At 36.4% G+C, this 21,846-nt stretch overlaps 1 long non-coding RNA gene across 8 annotated transcripts in view; it reads left to right on the forward strand.

Moving 5' to 3' along the window:
• Positions 1–21,846, forward strand: part of LOC114694123 — a 216,192-nt gene that overhangs the window by 191,394 nt on the left and 2,952 nt on the right. For 5 of the 8 annotated variants that reach the window (XR_005092122.1, XR_005092117.1, XR_005092120.1 and 2 more), the window contains one exon: positions 20,984–21,037. This is a non-coding gene — a long non-coding RNA (uncharacterized LOC114694123). Of the gene's footprint in view, positions 1–16,541; positions 16,747–18,689; positions 18,769–20,983; positions 21,038–21,846 lie in introns of all 8 variants that reach the window. The other 3 variants (XR_005092118.1, XR_003734654.2, XR_005092121.1) reach the window with 2 other exon arrangements.

Raw genomic sequence — 21,846 nt, forward strand, 5'->3', positions numbered from 1 at the left:
TACTACTATTTTGCTAAATAGTTATAGTATTAAACTGAATACAAATAACTTTATTATTTATTTATTTCTATTATTTATTGCACTTTTAATTTCCTGAAATTTTATGAGTCTGTTTAAGTTGTTTTCTCCCCTTTGGTGGTTCAGATGTAGATTCATCTAGAAATTCTTCTATTTGTTTTCTTCTAAGTCAATCAAGTGTGGACTTTAGTAGAATTTCTTAACAATATTGTGAATTTCCTCCATATCTGTTGCAATGTTTCCTTATAATGTCATCTCCATTTCTGTTGCTTTTGATCATCTCTTGCTTTTTTGGTTAAATGGGCCATAGTTTTTCCAGCCTTATTTATCTTCTCAGAGAAACATTTCTTAGATTCATCAATCATATGTAACAGAAATAATTAATTGATATAAAACATATCTATACGCAGTGTTTATAGAAGGGTGGTATCAATTATGTTGTTGGAGGATCCATAAATGAGTATGCTGAAAGAAGAAAAAGGACTGAAACATTTCTAAAAACAAAACAAAACAAAACAAACAAACAAAACAACAACAACAACAACAAAACCAAAAACAAAGCCGAGTTACACTTCCTCACTAAGATTCTTTGGATCTTTAAATTATTCAGTCTGTTCCAGATACACAAAATCTTATACAACATATTATCTTTTGTTTCCATCAGTTTACTCTCTCATTTTAGTAATTTTTTAGGAAAAAATAAGGAGTAGTTTCACATTTCTTTTTGTAAATAGATTAATTATGACACAGGAGAACTACTCATTTTTATCTATTTAGAGAATATGAAATATAGATTATGTAGAAGTGATTCATTTGCCAATTTTTACATAGCTCCTCACATGCTTTTGAATATATAAACTCTATATCTAAGAGGTAAACATATATAGTCATACACCATTCATATATATTCAATTATGTTAAAAACAGTAAATATATTGCATTATATCATATACTATATACACGATATTATATATCATGTATTATTTTAATCCATCCCAAAGTACAGAACACAATTTAATGTAACAGTTCCCACAGATTTCCCCAGGTGAAGATTACTTAAGTTATTAAAATGTTTAATTTTTGTAATTTAGAAAATAAAAAAAAAACATGGCTCTTTAGGTGTTCTAAAGTTAGGTAGAAAACAGTAATTTATAAGAACATATCTGGAAACACATCATTAACTCTCTGAATGTGTAAATGAGTTTGACATTTGCGAGGAGCTAATGAGATGCTCACTTGCTGCCTAATTTGTCGCACGCCCCTTTCTGGAAGCTTTAAACAGAGATGGTTTCCAAAATGTGAGTCATTAGGACAGACTGAATCAAATATACCACAATACCCTCCTCTGGCAGAACTGTTTGAGGAAAGGCAACAAGTCTAATTTTGGATGCATATTATATTTAAATCTAGATTCCAGAAGTTATTAGTTTTCACTTTATATACTTGTTGAGCCTGTGTTCATGGTAAATATGTAAGAATAAAAATTGATTTAACTTGTTAGAGATTTTAATTTTCTGCCTGCCTCTGCCCTTTATTTTGTATTTGTCTTCAATTTGTTTTATAATTACTATCTAAGACTTCAAAGTTCATGTTTTTAATTATGGGTTTATTCATAAAACAGCTCATCTTCTAACACCACAGATTGTGAATATTAGTAATTATCTGAAGTATAGCTATTTGGTTTGAGTCTTGATTTGTTACATGTCTCAATAACTATCAATTTTGATTTCCATAAAAACTTATTAGTTTGTTCTACAAACACTAACTGGACAGCATTGTTTCTACATCTGTAAAATAATTTTTTTTTGTTTTCTCATTCATCAATCATGCTTTTAAAATCTGATTTCAAGATGATAATTTCTTTCTGGAGAAAATAAATTGTTTCAGAAAGGTTGACACATTGGTGAAGAGCACTTGCCTTATATGTATGAAGTACCAAATGAATTGAAAATATCAATCAATAACCAGTTATTGTAAACATGTTATCTTGAAGTTTTTATGATGTACTTGATAAGCAGATTGTTTTTTGTTATATTTTCTTTTTATTTATTCTTCTCTTAGAAAATGCATTCTGACCACGGCCAGTGCTCCCTCTACTCATCCCAGTCTCCCACCTACCTCCCCCAGTGCCTTTCCCTTTCAGAAAATAGCAGGGCTCCCGGTAATCAACTGAAGACAGCATAGCAATATGCCCTAAGATGAGCCCCAAACCCCCATATTAAGGCTGGACAAAGCAACCCAAGAGCAGGCCAGAGAGTTCGAGACAGCCCCCACTACCACTGTTAGGAGGCCCACAGAAACACCAAGCTAAACAACCACAACCCATTTGCAGAGGATCTAGCACTGACCCATGCAGGCTCTTTGATCTCACAGTGTCTGGGAGCCTGCTTGGTTGGTTCTGTATGTTATGTTCTCCAGGTATACTTGACCCTTCTAGCTTCTACAGTCTTTTCTTCCCCTCCTCTCTTGTTTATGAAAAAAAATCTCTTAAGCTGATAAAAATGTGTCCTTAATATTCATTCATATGATATTTTTAAAAAATTGCTTTCTCCCTTTCAGTCATTCATGCATTCTATAATGTGTGGCAGAGTCTCATTCTGTAGAAAGATTTTCTTGTCTTCTAAATAATGTTTAAAATTTTTTAATTTTATTATTTTTGCTGACATTAATGTCATATAATTTTAAATTATGATTACATGAGTAAGTAGTACAAAATCAATAAATTATATTGTTTTTTCCTATTTTATTTTTCATATATCTTTCTTTTTAATTAAAAATTCCTGCAGTTTTAATTTTGATCATTGTTTCACCTGCTCCATTTGCTTCATTTTCCAGATCCTCCCATTCCAATACAATCTGTTTCCACACCATACACACACATTATTTGTGTATGGCAAATAAAAAGCAAACAAGCCAGAATAAAAGTAACAACAGTAAAAAAAATCCAAGAAACACATACACACAAACACACAAATAATACATAAGAACACAAAAGCAGCCTACAGAATGGGAAAAGGTGTTCACCAACTCCTTATCTGTAGAGCTGGCTAATTTCCAAAATACATAAAGAACTCAAGAAACTAGACATTAATATACCAAATAATGCAATTAAAAATGGGGTACAAATCTAAACAGAGAATTCTCAACAGATTAATCTCAAATGGCCAAGAAACACTTAAGTAAATGTTTAACATCCTTAGCCATCTGGGAAATGCAAATTAAAATGACTCTGAGATTTCAGAATGCCTAAAATCAAAGACACAAGTGACTACTCATGCAGGAGAGGATATGGAGCAAGGGAAACACTCCTCCATTGCTGGTGGGAGTGCAAACTTATACAGTACTGCTGTGGGATGTTCTGTATGTCCTGTGGGAGCCCTTCTTGGGTTCCTTGTGGCATTACCCAGCATGTCTGCATAGAGGATGATTGGGACCATGGGCCTGAGTGCAGGTGTCTGAGATGGTCTGCACTTGGCTGTACTGTGGGATGGTCTGTATGTTAAGTTGCTCTGATTGGTCAATAAATAAAACCTGATTGGTCGTAGCTAGGCAGGATGTATAGGCGGGACTAACAGCGAGGAGAAATAAAAGAACAGGAAGGCAGGAGTCACTGCCAGCCACTGCCATGACCAGCAGCATGTGAAGACGCTGGTAAGCCACCAGCCACATGGCAAGGTATAGATTTCTAGAAATGGGTTACTTTAAGATAAAAGAACAGTTAGCAAAAAGCCTGCCACGGCCATACAGTTTGTAAGCAATATAAGTCTCTGTGTTTACTTGGTTGGGTCTGAGCGGCTGTGGGGCTGGCGGGTGAGAGAGATTTGTCCTGACTGTGGGCAAGGCAGGAAAACTCTAGCTACACAGTACTATGGAAATAAATATGGAGATTCCACAGAAAGTTGGGAATCAACCTATCTCAAGATCCAGCTATACCACTCCTGCTCAACTTTGTTCACAGAAGATTTATTTGCAATAGCCAGAAAATGGAAACAACCTAGATGTCCCTGAGCTGAAGAATAGATAAAGAACAGGTGGTTCATATACCTAATGGAGTACTACTTAGCTGTTAAAAATAATTGTGAAAATTTCAGGCAAATGGATAGAACTAGAAAAATCATCCTGAGTGAAGTAACTCAGACCCCGAAAGACAAATTTATAAGTGGCTCTCAACTGTTGAGTAAAGGATAACCATGCTACCACCCCCAGACCCCTAGAGGCTAAGTAACAAGAAAGGCCCAAGAGGGAATGCATAGTTCTCCTTGGGAAGGGAAAATAGAAAATATTTCTTGGGTAGATTGGGGACAAGTGGGAATGGAACAGGATTGATTAGGTAAGGGTGGGTGGAGGGAGAGAGTATTTGGAAAGACAACTGGAATTGGGGGCATTTCAGAGGCAAGGTAAAGACCTAGTGTAATGGAAACTCCTAGGAGTCCACACAGGGTGATCCTAGGGAAGACCCCTAGTAATAGGGGATACAGAACCTGAAGTGGCCATCTCCTGTAACCAGGCAAGACTTTCAGTGGAGGGATTGGGGCAAAAAGTCAGCCACAAACTGTTGTCTGATAACTAGTCCTGCCTGCAATATGTGTTGGGTTAAAGGTGGCCCAGAGCTTGTGGGAGTAGCCCGCCAATAACTGGTCCAAATTAAGAACCATGCCACGAAAGGGTGCCCATGCCAGACACTGCCTGGCGTGCCAGGAACCAGATTCTGGATATCCCAGAGACCAAGGAAGAACAAAACATAATCAGAAAAGAAAATGTCAATGAAATGATTCCTAATGATACTTTGTTATTCTCTTAGTCCAGAACCTAGCTTAATTGTCATCAGAGAGGCTTCATCCAGCAACTGATGGGAGCAGATGCAGAGACCCACAGCCAAACATTAGGCGGAGCTCCGGGTATCCTGCAGAAGAGAGGGAGGAATGACTGTAGGAGCCAGACTGGTCAAGACACCTCAAAAACCCAGCCCACAGATCAGCTAACTAGAGATCATAGAGGCTCACAGAGAATGAACTGGCAATCATGGAGCCTGTATGGGTCTGATCTAGGCCTTCTGCATATATTTATGGTTGTGTAGGTTGGTGTTCCTGTGGGACTGCTAACAGTGAGAGCAGGGGGTGGCTCTGACTTTTTACCTACTTTTGGGATCCTTTTCTTCCTACTGGGTTGCCTTGACCAGTCTCAATATGAGGGGTTATGCCTAGTGTTATTATAACTTTACATGTCATGTATGGTTGATATCCCTGGGAGGCCTGCCCTTTTCGGCAGGGAGAAGAGGAGGAGTGGATATGAGGGAAACAGGATGGGGTGAGGTTGGTAGCAAAGGACGGAGAGGAAACCAGGGTAGGAATGCAGTTAATGAGAGAAAAAAAATTTAAAAAAGAAAAGAAAACTGGTAAGGGAGAGAGAAATCATATTTAGTTCAGTTTCAGCACACTGTTTCTTAGAAAATGTATTTTATACAACTTTGTATAAAACATATTAACATTCCTTTGGACTAACTTAGAGAGTATTTTCTACTATGATTTCTGTATAAAATTAAAAAGAATTAATACTATTTAGCTGTCATATAACACAATGCTGGTAGATGTGAGTCTATCACACTTATTTTGTTTATAAGATCATTCTATTCTGTTTTTCTATTGGTCTTCTGCTGAGATGGTCTGTGATATCATAATATTGAAATAATCTTACACGTTGGCATTTAATTTTCTGCCTATTAATATGTCTGTTTTTCTGTAGATATTTTGCTTTGGGTTTGAGACAAATGTGATAAAATGGCTCTGTTAATATTGGATCACAATTTGGTGCCTGTTTTTGAGTTATATATTTTTTTTCATTGAAGCCTTTCTCAAATTATTTTATCTTTATTACTCAAAGCAAAAATTTGTCTTTTGAGAAAAATTGAGTTTAAGGGAATGGAAGGATTCCACCTACGTGGTATTACAAAGTCCCTGGTGATAGATCATCACAGGTGATTTGATGGGAGCATTCCTAGGTTGTTCTAGTTAGCATTACCATTGCTGTGATGAGACATCAGGACCACAGCAACTGGGGGAGGAGAGATTTATTTGATTTGCACTTCTGTATCACTGCTCATCGTGGAAGCTGAGGTCAGGACAGGAACTCATACAGGGCAGGGAATCAGAGGCAAGAGCTGATGCAGAGGCCATGGAGGAGTACTGCTTACTGGCTTACTTCTCATGGCTTGCTCAGCCCGCTTGCTTATAGAACCCATGACCGTCAGCCCAAGAATGGCACCATCTACCATAGGTTGTGTCTCCTCTATCACTAATTAATAAATTACTCTACAGCCAGATGTTATGGAGGATATTTCTCAATTGTGGTTCCCTCTGTTTAGATAACTCTAGCTTGCATCAAGTTGACAAAATTTGGTAGCACATAGATGAACAGGCAACCTCTGATAGAAGAAGGATGGTTTTTTTTTCCCTCCTACAAAGATAATATTGGCTTCAACTAATTTTTCAATACTTTTCCAAATATCATCCCCACTTTAGTGTTTTGAATATTCTATCTTTACAATTGAATCTACCATTTCACAACATTTAACTGATATTGAAGATGATGATTGCTATCTACACTGTTATTTGCCCATTACATACTTCTTTTTTGTTGAATTCATTAGGAGTACATACTAGGGGCCTGAAATGTTACAGCTTAAATATAACTTGTGTACATCTTTTTTACAGTGTTATTTCTCTACCTACATCATACAGCTATGTATTAACACTGGGAATCACTCCATAGACCAGTCTTGTCTGGGAATCACTCAGTAGTTGATATAGGATTATTTGCAATACTCACACCTTAGTCTGCAAATTGAGTGGGTTACAAACATGTGCTACTGTGTCCATCTCTACTAATTTTTGAAATACACATTTTATTAATTCATTTATAGGATTAATCGAGCCATTCCTTACAAAGCACTGTAGAGGATAGAGTTCTATTTGCAGCAGTTTTTATAAGATGAATGAACAAAATTTAAAATATCAGAGTGTCAACCATTTATTAAAATGCAAATCATGCTGCTCCGGGGTAGAGAAATTCACTGACTTCCAGAAGCACACCTCAGAATGAGGAGAGCAGATTCGATGTCGCAGAGTGCTGTGCACTGAAGTACCACACAGGCTCGGTCACCATGCTTCTCAAAGAGTAGGGCAAGAAACGTAGAAGGTTCTCCTGAAGAGCAAAAGTGCAGGCAATCTCATTTTATATACCCTAATTGCTTCTATGGAAGCTGATTATTATAACTGATAAGGCAGGCTCCTTACTGTTATTGCATAGTATCTCTAATTTTTACCCTTTCTTAAAACTTATTTTAAGAAGTCGAAATATATTTTTTGTAAAAAAAAAAAAAAAGAAAAAGAAAGAAAAAGAATTCCCAGTCTTGATCAAGAAACTGGATGTGTTGTGTAGATGAGAAGGACTTAAATTTTTCATCTTTTTATTTTCAATTTCCTGAGGCTTTAAGAAAGTAATTAGAATAATTTTGCTCTAAGGCTCTATCTCAGTATAAGGCTTACGGTTATTGAGAAAAACACATTTTTTTGTAAGAAAATGGAAGAATTCCTACTTTGAATATAAAGTGTGAATCAATAATAAGGACAGTGAAGGTGTCTGGAGAGAGGGAATGAGCAGGAAATGCAAGACACTGAAAAGGGAAAGGACATTAACAGAAGAATGGGGAGCCCTGGCTGGCAGTTTTGTGTAATATGAAATTGTGCTGGCCCTTAATTCTGTGTCTAGGGAAAGATAGAAAAACCTTCTAAAATGTGCTTTAAGGCTCACATATTCCAGGGGTAGCATAGATGGAGACTGTGAAGCAAAACTTCATGACTGTACCGAAAGCTGAGGATGTGTGCCTTCCCTTGTCTGTCTCCACCCAGATTTCTTGCCTCTTCCCTTCTCTTACCTCTTCCTGTTTTCATTTCTTCACATTAAACCATAGAAGTAGGCTTTCTGTAAAGACTCTGTGGAAAGTATTTTGAACATGAATTTATTATTGATATGTATTCTTTATACACTTAAACCATCCTAAAACGTGATTCCCAAACAAGGAAAAATGAGGTGTGATGGCTCATCTTCAGGGCTAACTTGTCAGATCTAGGAAAAAGAAACTTCCATTGATGAAGAAAACAAGAACTTAAGGTTTATTTACTGTTGAAGATAAATAGTAATTAAATACCAAGTGATACATACAAACCACATTCTGACAGACTACACTCTTAAACACACAAGAGTTTAATCTGGCATGAAAATGTTTCTAAAATATTTTTTCTGGATATCAGTATCTTGAAAATGTTAGACGGCTTTAAGTAATTTACTAGTTTTCAAATGGAAATGCTTCCAACAACAGTAATATAACTGTTATAATATACTTACATTTTTTATTATAATAACCAAATTGGAGTCATAGTATTCAAATTTTGTTTTGGAATGTTTGGAATGGAGAAAAAAATTTCTCTATATTAAATTTTATTTATACCTGGGATTCTGTTAAATACCTGTAGTCCCAGCTTTTGACAGTCTTTGACAGAAAGCTTCCTTTGTGTTGCAGGACAGGCTGGCTACAGTGTGAGATACCATCTTTGAAAAGATGTTTTAGGTATTCACTTACAACCAGAAGTCCATTTTAAAGTAGGTTGCAATAAAATAGAGTTTCAAGATTGCTAACTTATGAGCCTGCTCTGCAGCAGAAACTATTATAGACCTGCAAATCACAAATGGGGTAAATGGCAGGTATTCTTTCTTTTATGTGGCTGTTAATCTAGGGATATTATAATTTTCAATATAAAAAATGAAAATGGAATGAAAAGGAGGAATTGAGGACAAATTGGGTTTGGTACGAGAAAAGCATTAAATTCACTGATGTGAAAAATGGATGGAGGTGTGGCTTTCTGGTTATCTGCTAAGACTACTCGGGGTGATTCAATTCAAAGTGCAGCATGACAGAAATTCTTGAGTTTCAGAATCATTCTCTCTGGAATTATGTTGAGCAATTGTTTGGTTTCTAACTTATGGTAACATTCAACTTCCCTTACTGCTTCACCTGGTGAAGTACAATCAAGACAAACATAAACAGGCAGTGGTTGAAAAAGAGGAAAAATAGGTTTGTGATTATGTTTTCCTAGTAATTGCTGCACTCTACACTGGAGGTATATAATAAAGTGGGGGGATGACAACAGTGGAAGAGGATGGTAAATATGAGAATTTTGCATCAAAGTGATTGTAAATTAATGATGGCTTCTTTATTTCACAGTTCATTTGAAATCCTTAGAAAATATGTATTTCATAATTCAATATACAGAAGATTAATGATGTTGCTGGAGGGCTTCTCTCCAGGTTCCACCAAGCCCCGCAGTCCTACAATCCACGTATAAAATAATCACTCAGACACTTATATTACTTATAAACTGTATGGCCATGGCAGGCTTCTTGCTAACTGTTCTTATATCTTAAATTAACCCATTTCTATAAATCTATACCTTGCCATGTGGCTGGTGGCTTACTGGCATCTTTACATGTTGCTTGTCCTGGCGGTGGCTGCAGTGTCTCTCCCTCCTTCTTCCTGTTTCCCTAATTCTCCTCTCTCCTTGTCCCGCCTATACTTCCTGTCTGGTCACTGGCCATCAGTGTTTTATTTATATAGAGCAATATCCACAGCATAATGAAGTCAAGATAAAGTGGGTATCTTGCATGAGACATAGCCAATGAGGACTGGAGAAAAGTCAGATAAAGACAATTCTTTTGACATCTAAAATGTTCCATACTTAATCGAAGGAGATGAATTAATGGTTTGAAGTAAATAAAAGTAAAAGTGTCTGTTTTGTTTTATTACAAAATGACTTCTATCAGCGAGCTTATGAATATAACATTAACTTTTTAAAAACACTTTTCAGATTATAATACAAAAACATCATTCCCCTTTCACTTTTTATCCTCTAATCCCTCCCATGTACCCCATTGTTCTCATTCAAATTAATGACCTCTTTTTCTTTAATTGTTGTTATATATACAAACTATAAAATATATACATATATATACAATTTTTAAATACATCAATATGATCTGCATTGTCTATATAATATTGCTTATATGCATATATTTTCAGGGCTGACCATTTGGTATTCGATAAAACAAATTAGTGTTCTCTCTCGCAGCTTTCAATATTCTTTAGTACTTTGTCCAGATTTGAGAGTTCATGAACTTTCCCCTTGCACATTAGCATAACTATTGCTGTCTCCTCCCTCAGGTCATGTTATGGAGCCCTGTCACTTTCTGACATCTCCAACAGACAGACTCTCAGAGCTAAATTCCAGTTCTGGCTCTTACAATCTTTCTGTACCTTCTGCGATTATCCCCGAGCCTTATGTGTGGGACTTCTGTTGTAGGTGTGTCCTTTTGGATTGGTCTGTAATATTGTATTTTGATCAGTTGTGGTTTTCTGTAATCATCTCCATATGTTGCAAAGAAAAGTTTCCTTCTTGAGGGTTGAGAACTACACCTACTGGTGGGTACAAGGATAGATCCTAAGGAATATAGATGGGAGTTAGGGTGACTAAGCAAATTGGTGGTTGTAGATTCCCTTCCAAGATCAATTGCTTCAATAGACCTAGATATTTTGCTAGGTTTCCAGTACCAGGCATGATTTCCTTGTTTTTGAGCAGCCCTGAAGAACCAACAGAGAGCTGTTGATTTCCACGAATGTATGCATCCCATTATTTTTTTCTTAGGCCTACTGTGCCACACTGATAATTGTTGTGATTCATAAGAATCATAGCTGGGTAGTACTGTTGATGGTTTTCCTCCTTTGGAAGTTTGTATGGCACCTTCTGGTACATGGAAGCTGGTCCTCAGGGAAGAGACTTTGAGATATCTGTTCGGTTCTTTGTGCCCTATGTCCAAAATTCATTGTTTTGTCAAGATTAGGCATGCATCTTCTAGCTTTTGAGGACTATCAAGGGCAACAGTAATACACTATAAAGTTTTACAAATTGATTGGACACACCTGAGCAATAAAATTCAAGGGAGGGTTACTCATGTCTCATATTGTTTTCAATAGTTTGTACCTCATTGGGGAGGCATTGCTGGACTGGATAAACAATTTACTTTTAATGCTTTGAATTTTAAAATTCTACCTAACAGATTTTTAAACCTAATTTAAGAAAGCATGTATATATGTATACATGTGCATGTGTATAATGTTTTTAAAACATGTATATTTAAATTGTATAATTCAGAAATGGTTCTATACTTCTAGTTTAAAAGTAGAAACAGGAAATTCATGGATGAGGCTCTGAAGAGGAACCATAGTCCTGCCCATCACTATGACAGACTAGGAGGGCCAAGGGAACCCATATGCAGGCCTGGGGCAGTCTGCCCTGTGTTCCAAGGAAAAAATTTGGGCAAACTTGTGGCACCAGGCAGACAGACACTATTATGGTGAACAAATGTATGATGTGATATGGTAAAGAGAGAGAGACAGAATGGTTATTGTACAGAGTAATATCTGAACAGGTAAAAGAAGTGAGGAGTGGACTTCAAGGATGAAGAGGTAGATAATAAATAATACTTTTGTAGATGGTCCAAAAACTAGACATCACATTTTTGGATAAATTGTACTTACAAATATTGAGAACATAAGAAGAATAGTATAAGAAGTGATTAAAACATCTAAGGAGCATCGAGGGTTGTTACTGAGTTTATAGACTATATGCCTAGTTTTCACGCAGTCCTGGATCCATCTTCAGTTTCAGGTGAATTGGGCCCAGTAGTGTGAGTCCTTATTCTCAGCCCTCAGGAGGTGGAGCCAGCAAATACACACATTTAGTGCCAGACCAAGGAGTGGCTCACAGTGTGGTGGTATTCTAATTGTACTGAAATGTGATTTTGATTGTATGTTAATAAATAAAGTTGCCCGGGGGTCAGAGCTATTTGAGCCATAGCAAGAGTGTGGCGGTAGTGGCACATGCCTTTAATCCCAGCACTTGGCAGAAGAGCTAGGTAGCATTGGAGACATATGCCTTTAAGACCTGGGGGGGCTGTATATACAGACAGTGAGGAGGCAGTCACGTGTTTGGATTTACAACCAATGAGAAGGCAGAACAAAAAGACTATGAAAAGACATACACACAGAAAGTAGCTCTCTTTCAGAGAGCTAGGACCACCGCAGGAGGAAGGGTGAGATTTTAGCTCTGAACTCTGACCTCTTGGCTTTCTCTTTTACATTGGTTCTGTGTTTCTTATTTAATAAGATGGTTGGTTACATCTACATCACAGTGTGCTGAATTGTTTACTGTGCGAGTGTGAGGCCTGGAGCTCAGATTCCTCGAGTCCACAGCAAGGGGAAGAGGGAATATACTGGCCGTGTGCAATTCCACAGCTTGGAAGGCAGAGACAGGGAATCCCTGGGGCATGCTGGCTACTAGACCGCCTAGAAATGCCTAGTTTGGGGTTAACTGAAATTCTGTACCTCAATAAACAAAGTGGAGAATAATCAAGGAAGGTTCCTCAATATCAGTCCTACTCTTTCTGTGCATGTGCTCACATGGGTATGTGCATGCTCACATGTGCACACATACATACATTAGCAATAATACAGAAGCAAGGGGGAAAAAGACATTCAGCCTCATCCTCATGAACTAAATGAGGCAGAGGTATGCCTTGGTTACATGAAATACTGTCCCTCACGCCTGCCATCCCCAACACCTTAAAAGCTAAATTAAATATTTCAGCCATCTTCTGTGGAGTCACCAAGGTGTGCATGAATGTTTTTCCCATGCATCAACAATGCTTCAAAAAGAAGCAAACAGTACATCCTAATCAGACCTTGCCTCAAAGCCATCATCTTGCTGGTAACTGTGATTATAAAGCATGGTTACATTTTGAATTTGACATCATTGACAACCACAGTTCTAGGAAGATTGTCATGAACCTCACAGGTAGGTTGACCAAGGCCAGAGTGATCAGCCCCAGATTTAACGTGCCATCCAAAGAACCAGAAAAAAATTGCAGAGAAATCTATTCTCATTCTCTCAGTTTGGTTTAATTTTACTGACAACTTCAGCTGGCATCCTGGAGCATGAACAAAGGCTCAAGAATCAAACAGCAGGAAAGAAAATCCTGGTATTAGGTGTTTAGAGTTTTAAAACACAGAGGTAAATAGAAGATTTCAGTGGACTCTGTGTTCTCACCACACTCAAAGAAGCTAATTTGTAGGTACAGAACATGTGTATGTCTTACACTTCATTAAAAACATCAATAAAACAGATAATATCCCTGTGGAATAATATTAGATCTAATCCCACAGGATTATCCTAACAGAGTGATATTGTATGACTTCAGAACTCCACTCTCACTAATAGACAAACAAACAAATAAATACTAACAACAAAACCACAAACTGAACAGACACTGAAGTTCTAAAATCAAATGACACATCATAATGAAATGGACCTAATAGACATAGACAGATCATCTCACCCAAACACTGAAGAATACACATTCCTCCCAGAAGCCCATGACACATTATAATTTACTGCTGTATATTAGGACAAAAAGCAAGTCTCAACAGAAAAGGTACAGAGAACTCTTTTTTTCTCAATTTTTGTATACATATGGGTCCTTACAAGAGAGTAGTGAAAACTGAGTAAGTTATAAAAAACAAATTTTTCCCAAATGTCTGGAAGCTGAGAAGTCCCTGATAAATATTCTGGAAGATTCTGTAGATGAGGAGATTCAACCTTCTCAGTGATTGGGGAATTTCTTTTCTGTTGATAAATTCTCTCATAGACAAAGGTACCAGCGATAGCAATCCCACTCATGGGTGTGGCCCACATATAAATTAATGTTAGCCCAAATCTCCCCATTTTCATGCTATTACACTGTGGATTAGGCTTCAAAGCACATATTTTGTAGGAAAAACACATTCAAATTTAGGGCTCTTTTACCATGTTGTCTAACCAAAATTATTCCATTATGTTAACAATAATTATGGTAGTTTTATTTAAGCTTGGAAAGAATCAGTAGTTTTATTAATGGTAAGGGGTGTGTGTGATGAGGGAATATCTTTCTGTATGCTGTGAATATATGTTGCTCTGATTGGTTGATAAATAAAGCTTTTTGGCCTATGGCAAGGCAGCTTAGAGGCAGGCAGAAAATTCAAACAGATGGAGAGGAAGGAAAAAGACAGAGCAGAGGAGACACTACCAGCCACCATCATGAGAAACAAGAAGTAAAATTACTGGTAAGCCACAAGCCATGTGTCAAAGTATAGGTTTATAGAAATGGGTTAATTTAAGATATAAGAACCAGATAGCAAGGAGCCTGCTATGGCCATACTTTAAAAATAACATAAGCCTGTGAATTCTTATTTGGGACCCAGTGCTTGTGGGGTGGGAGAGATTCTGCAGGACTGGAGAAAACTTCTGGCTACAACTGGCACCCAGACGTGGTGGCAACAGTTCCCACCTAAAACCTGAGAAAGCTTAAAAAAAAGATTCTAAAATGGAGCTTAAAAACAGCTTCCTAGTTGTGTCTCTCAGGCAAGCCCTGAGCTACAGTATGGCGGGTTCAAAACGGCGTGTGGGTGGGCTTGACCTGAAGCATGGTGGATTCCCACTACTATACACGGAGGCGTCTCCAAGCAACACAGTATGCTGCATGGTAGATATAGCCTTTGATAGTAAAAAAAAAAAAAAGGAAAGGTTACATGCTTCTGGAAGGAAGCATAGACCCATTGTCTCCCATAGTCAGAGGTGAGCATGGATCCCCTAGAGTTGGCACTGAAAGGTGAAAGTAGTCCTGCCAGGTTGGAAAGCTGAGGAGGGCTGAGCCAGCAGGCAAAGCTGCCATCTCAATCCTAGGAATACTGCAGTGTAAAGCAATAGATTCACAATAAGACAGATTCAGATAAAAATAAACCTCTAAAGAGTTTACAATGTGTGTGTGAAAATATACGTAGGCTTGGAAGAGAGAATAAAAGGAATATAGGCAGTTATATAAAGAAATGAGAGTTTTTTTTAAATAAAGTTTTTAAAGAGACAGTAAAAGTAATATAAAAGTTATGCCACGTAAAGATGAAAATCACACCGTGTATTATATTGTCTTTGGGATTTTTAACTGCAGAAAGACATTTGGTTGTAAAAGTTTTTGAGTTAAGTCAATACATATATTTTAAAGGTATCTGGACTTCAAAGTTTATGTCTAAGAATATGTTGCTTTGGAAAAGAGGGTCTGCTTTTGTTTCTACAGAAGAAGAGACCCTATGGATTGCTTCCAGGCTTATATGGTTTGATCAGCCAAGAGCCTCTGAAAAGTCTCCAATGACACCATGGCCCAGATAATCCAACATCCACAATAGCTTCAAGGCAACTGGCTCAGACAATGCAGCCTCACAGACTATTATAGTCATGACTTGACCATGATTCTTAATTTTTTCAGGATCCCTATAAGATTGTAAGCACTCTCATCCAGCAGGATGTAGTATGAAAAGCTATGCCCAAATTCCCAAAATATTGTTTATAAATGTTTATTTTTATTTAAAAAGGGTTGATTGTAATACAACCTCTTTCTTAAAAAAGGGAGGATAGTATATATATATATATATATATATATATATATATATATATATATTATATATATATATGAGATAGGAAAAAAGAGCAGAATATTGAACCTACTTTTAAAGAACAACTTTTTTGAAATGTTTTACAATGCTATGGATTTTAGTTTATTGATACAAATTTAATTTGTATACTGTTATACTGTATGTATATTTCTACTCTTGTTTAAAGTATTTTGTTTGTGCAACTAACTTGAAATTGTAGTATATAGTTGAGAAATACAGATTAATGATTAGTCATCTATGATAATCAAACATATAATCATGTTAGTTAAGTTTTCTAGGTATACATTGTGGTGGTATTGTGTTCCCTGAAATATTGTGCACCCTAATAAATGTATCTGGGGTCAGAGACAGAACAGCCACAATATTAAACATAGAGGATAGGCAGTGGTAGCACACACCTTTATTCCTAGCATTCCAGAGGCAGAAATCCATGTGTTCAAGGATACAGTCAAGCATGATGACTCATGCCTTGAATCCCAAAAAGTAAGCCTTTGATTCCAGGGAGTGATGGTAGAAGGCAGAAAGATATATAAGGCATGAGGACCAGGAATTAGAAGCATTTGGCCTGGTTAAGCATTTAGGCTTCTAGTAACAGTTCAGCTGAGACCCATTCTGCATGAGGACTCAGTGGCCTCCAGTCTGAGAAAACAAGACCAGCTAAGGATCCAGTGAGTGGGGTAGCTGTGGCTTGTTCTGGTTCTCTGATCTTCCAGTTCACCCCAATACCTGGCTCAGGTTTGATTTTATTAATAAGAACTTTTAAGGTTCATGCTACAATACATAGATATATTTCAATTAGGTAGATAATCTTCAAACACTTCAAAGACCTATAGACAATGGCATTTAAAATGATTTAAAATCTTGGGTTTTCTAGACAGTGAGACATGTCTGCTCCCTTCAGCACCGATTTATTTCAAAGAGAAAGATGGGCATCGAGGACACTCTTTATGGAGTTTTTCTTCTTCTTGGCAATGACAGCCATTTGGGTGAGAAACTGTTTTTGCCTGGACTGCTTGACAAAATGTCATATCAACTGGATATGTGGGACCTATAGGAAGGTGACCACTGAACTTTGCAAGGTAAGATGGTCCTTCAGGTTCCTCTTTGCAGAGGAAACTGCCAGACATTCTACAGAACACACAGACAAGTGAATAAAAAACTCTATGCCTATAGGCTGAAGATTGATGCCCCAATGTTACAGAGGAACTGTCCAGACATCAGCTATCTCTGCCATTCTAGATTTTAGGAAGTTGCTTACAATGTTCTTCCTGTTTACTTTGGTAATATTATATCTTTCTGAGGTCTTTGATGTAGCTGAAGACTGGACAGTTATAATTTTCCTTAGTTATGATAAAAGATAAATTAGATATGAAACTTTAGACTCACAAATATAGAACAGATAGAATATTTTCTTTAATTTTGCCAAATACAAAGAGACTAGATATAATTCTGGCATGAGAATTATTTTGTTATATGTAAATTTACTAGGTTAAATTTCAAACCTTCCTTTTGATTAGATAGAACAGGGGAAATGATGAGGAAGTATCATTCTGTATGCTGTGAAAATATGTTGCTCTGATTGGTTGATAAATAAAGCCGTTGGCCTATGGCAAGGCAGCTTAGAGGCAGGCAGAAAATCCAAACAGATGGAGAAGAAGGAAAAAGACAGAGCAGAGGAGATACTGTCAACAGCTGCCATGATAAGCAAGATGTAAAAGTACCGGTAAGCTATAAGCCATAAGCCATTTGACAAAGAATAGATTTATAGAAATGGGTTAATTTAAGATGTAAGAGCTAGATAGCAAGAAGCCTGCCATGGCCCTAGTTTAAAAATAATATAAGCCTGTGTATGTTTATTTGGGACCAAGTGGTTGCAGGCTGTGGGTGGGAAAGATTCTGCAGGACTGGAGAAAACTTCTGGCTACGTGTGTGTGTGTGTGTGTGTGTGTGTGTGTGTGTGTGTGTGTGTGTGTGTGTGTGAGAGAGAGAGAGAGAGAGAGAGATTTACTTATAATTTTTCTCATTTATTATTTACAAATATACTAAGAAATATCATAGTCCTTGAAATTCAGAGAAAATAATTCTTGTTAGTAAACCACCTAATCTAATCATATATCTCATGTAAACTCAAGGCTAACATACATAAAAATTATTCTAGATCATGATCTTTGCCCCACATAATTTGAGAAAACTAAGCATAAGAAAGAATTCAAGTAGTAGAGGTAATAATTTCTCAAAACTGGTGAAAAATAAATTTTAGTATAAGAAGTAAAAATCCTTCAAATTTCAAGTTATTCTATTCTGAGAATTTTGAGATGATAACAGATTTTATATATATATATATATATATATATATATATATATATATATATATTCCAAAGTTTTTTTCATAATAATACATAAAGTGAAATCAAACTTTATCTAACCTAAACGTTTTATATGATATGGGTAGCAATTAAAGCAGCAGCCACTTTCTCTGAAATTAAGTACATTGCAAGACTTTCCTTAACTAACACAAAATTTGGTACAGTCAGTGAGATATGTTTGTATATTTACATGTCCCCAAAGTGTGAACCTACTCAGTTCTTCTGAGCCAAATTCAAATGGATCTAAAGAGTTTTAAATTTCATTGTGTGTCCTTTGTCATTGCCAGAGTTTTAAATTAAGAAGTAGTTTCCATTGTAATGTTATATTCTGCTCAGAAAACCCATATCTCTGAAACAAAATGTCAAGTTAATCTGCAGGATCCATTTTCATTTTATTCACGATTATGGGACCACCTTCTGTTCTGAAGATTCCCAAGGCTGGTGCAGCATAATCATCACAGGGAAAGAGATGTACATCTCTTACAGATGGATTTATTTATGGATCTTTTGTTGGCATATAGATCTAACTTCCTCCAGGGACAGACACAAATCTCTATAATGCCCCCACATGAACAATTTTGACTTTGATGTTCAAACTTATCCAACAAACATGTAAAAATCACAAATAATTGAATGATTCCCTGCTGATTTCACAGCTGTGATATAGGAGCCAAAAACTGTGAATTACTGCAGCGATTGTCAGCAGGAACTACAGAGTATCACCTACATCGCCGAGTAAGACTCTCATTTGTAAATATGAGCTTGTGTTTATGCATGCAAAATAACTTTTATTCCAGAAAGCATTCCTCTTCAGGTGTAAAATGTCTTTCAGAAACAAGTCATAAAATCTTCAAAGGCCGTGCTCTCTTATAGAATTGAACTAACAGCATCGAATTAGCATAAGTACACTGTTCTCTTTGCTATCAGGTCATGTATTCACAATTGCTTATGCTTCTCTCTCAAATACTATTCTCATATTGATTCGGATATTAAAGAGCATATATATTTTTGGAGAATTATGGTAAGAAACAATTATATATATATATATATATATATATATATATATATATTTTTTAGTAGCTCTATTTAATTGACGTTACCTGATGCTAATGCTAATGCTATTCTAGACCTGGAAATTTTCAAAACAGAAGCAGGTCCTATAAGTTAATTTGGCATCTACATTTAAAACATTGAACCTAGGCCAGTCAGATGGCTAGGAGGTTAAAGACACTAACTACCAAGCCTGGTGACCTAGTTTAAATTCCTGGGACACACATGCTGGCAGAGAGAAATGACTGTGGAAAGTTGTCTTCTTACCTCAGCCCAGTCCCCACAGTATGCATCTTGGTTGTGTTTTCACCTCTAAATGCACACCTCGCCACATGCACATGTGCATGCACACACACACACACACACACACACACACACACACACACACACACACTTGTACAGCACACACATAAGCAATTTTTAAAATGCAGTTATTTACTGTTCACTCATTTGCTGTCATTCAGACATCACCTTTAATCTGAACCGAGCTCTAGGGACTGGGGAAAGGGCTCGGGGCTGAGAGTGCTGACTGCTCTTACGGAGGACAGGATTGGCTTCTCAGTGTCCCATCTGTAACTCCAGCTCCTGGAAGTTCCTCACTCTCTTCTGACCAGTGAAATCATCAAAAACGCACAGTAAAACACCCATACATGTGACAAAATTATTTAAAAAAAAATTAAAGATTGGCTGAACTTTGGAACAATTTGGTTTTAGTTATCCTTCCTATGCTCTGTTATCCCTGGGTATTTCAGTTGGAGTTACTGGAAAATGTTCCCAAATGCATTTTTCCTTTGGGAAAATATGAAAAATATGGGGAAATATAAAAACAGGAGAAAAAAATCATATTTTGTCTTACTGCTTCTTATGGCCAGCTGAGTGGAGTCTACATATTTTTACATTAGCATTCTTCAATTTATGAATAAAATCATGATCCAACAAATACAATATTTAATCAATGGGGATTAATAACAACTGAGAATAAATTAAGAATGAAGTAGTTTTCTCTCAGAAATCTTCAGGCACATAGGAGAGTTTATTTATGTCTGTAACTCAAGGAGTTGGTGCCAAACTCACATTTCTTAATTTCCTTCAGTCCATTGTTTGGTGAACACGTGGCTAAATATTTAAAAAAACTGTAGCAGAGTCTACAAATTGTAATGTTATAGAAGCAAGAATCACAGTCCTGTTCTGTGGAAGTGTCAACATATTTTGGTCAGGGAGTTAAATGGAAATGGTCATTAAAAGTGATTATTTACAACAGACGGTCCCATTGTTCCATGCCTTCTCTCTCATTTATTTGCTATTTTACATATAAAACACTGACATCTTGCAGGATTACGCCAGACCATGAGTGATGCCTACATTAAGAGATATGAGGATGATTTAAAAAAAGGAAGAATCTCAGATTCTTGGGGGTAAAGGAGCCCTAATCTAAGGTGGCTCTTAGATCTTTTCCCACTTATATGAATGGATAATAAACTTCTGCTTTGGTAATATTTATTTCAGATATCCCTGTCTTTTTGACAGTCATTTTAACCATATGACAGAAATAATTTCTAGGAAAAGCAATGGGTACATTTTTTTCCTGTCCACTCAAAATTTTATATCATTGGATAAATATTTCTTCAGATTCCCATCTTCAATTTTCAGAAAAATGAAATCTTTATCATTAAAAATAATTATTCATTATAATTCCAGAATAAAAATCTTCTTGTGTTCTGAAAATAGCTAATCTCTACCATGTATTGTTTTTGTAAGATTTATTAACTCTTTCTTAAAACTGTATGTATTTTTATGGTCCATTGTGGTTATTGTTACTATTCAGCTTCTTATATCTGCTTTCATCTCTATTATCTTTACCACACAGGTCTTCTGCACATATTCATATCTTTTTTTTCAGTGACCCAATGAGTTCCTATGTGGCCCCGGGTTTGAAGCTATCCATGGAAGACTGGTAGGTTGGTGATGGAGGACAGAACTAAAACAATGACTGCCTCTTCTCCAGGTCCTATCGGCAGACAAACTCAGCTATATATGGCAGAAAATAAGTTAAAAAGAACTATGCATCTATTTTTATATGACATTCTCTAAGGCAATGAGAATATTGAACTATTGGGTTAGAAGAAAAATGGACAATGTTTGAAAATAACTCTCTCAGCACTGAAATAACCCCATCTAATTAACTAAAATTAAATTTCATGAAAAAGACAAATGATTATAGAATGAATACATCTTTAATAAATGTTTAGTTTGAAAACAAATTAAAATAATCACTAAATGGATTGAAGAAAATAGAAGACATTAAATATTTTGTCATACATTTTGGTACAGAAATTCTTGGTGTATGTCTTATAAAAATTGTCACATCTGGACAGAAAGCTGGAATAGTATAGTTATTTCCATCACTAATGATTATAAATATTTGAAAGAAGTATCTGCACAGAGAATAGAAAAGGTATACTATATCTAAAAGATAGAATTCTTTTATTCACCTATTTTTTTCCAGTCTCAGCCTACACTTGCAGTTCCTCATTCCCTGCCCCCATCACTCACCCTGCTCCCAGTTCCTAAGATACTGCTTTTCTATCTACATCCAGAAAATGGCAAGTGTCTCATGAGTATCATTAAAACATGGCATATCAATTTTTAGTAAGACTAAATACCTTTCCACACATTAAGGCTGGGCAAGGCAAACAACCCAGTATGAGGAACAGGGTCTTTGGCGCCTGTGACTAGATTAGCACCTGGCCCAACTGTCATTAG

This window comes from Peromyscus leucopus, chromosome 9, assembly GCF_004664715.2.
Source record: "Peromyscus leucopus breed LL Stock chromosome 9, UCI_PerLeu_2.1, whole genome shotgun sequence".
Taxonomy (NCBI): Eukaryota; Metazoa; Chordata; class Mammalia; order Rodentia; family Cricetidae; genus Peromyscus; species Peromyscus leucopus.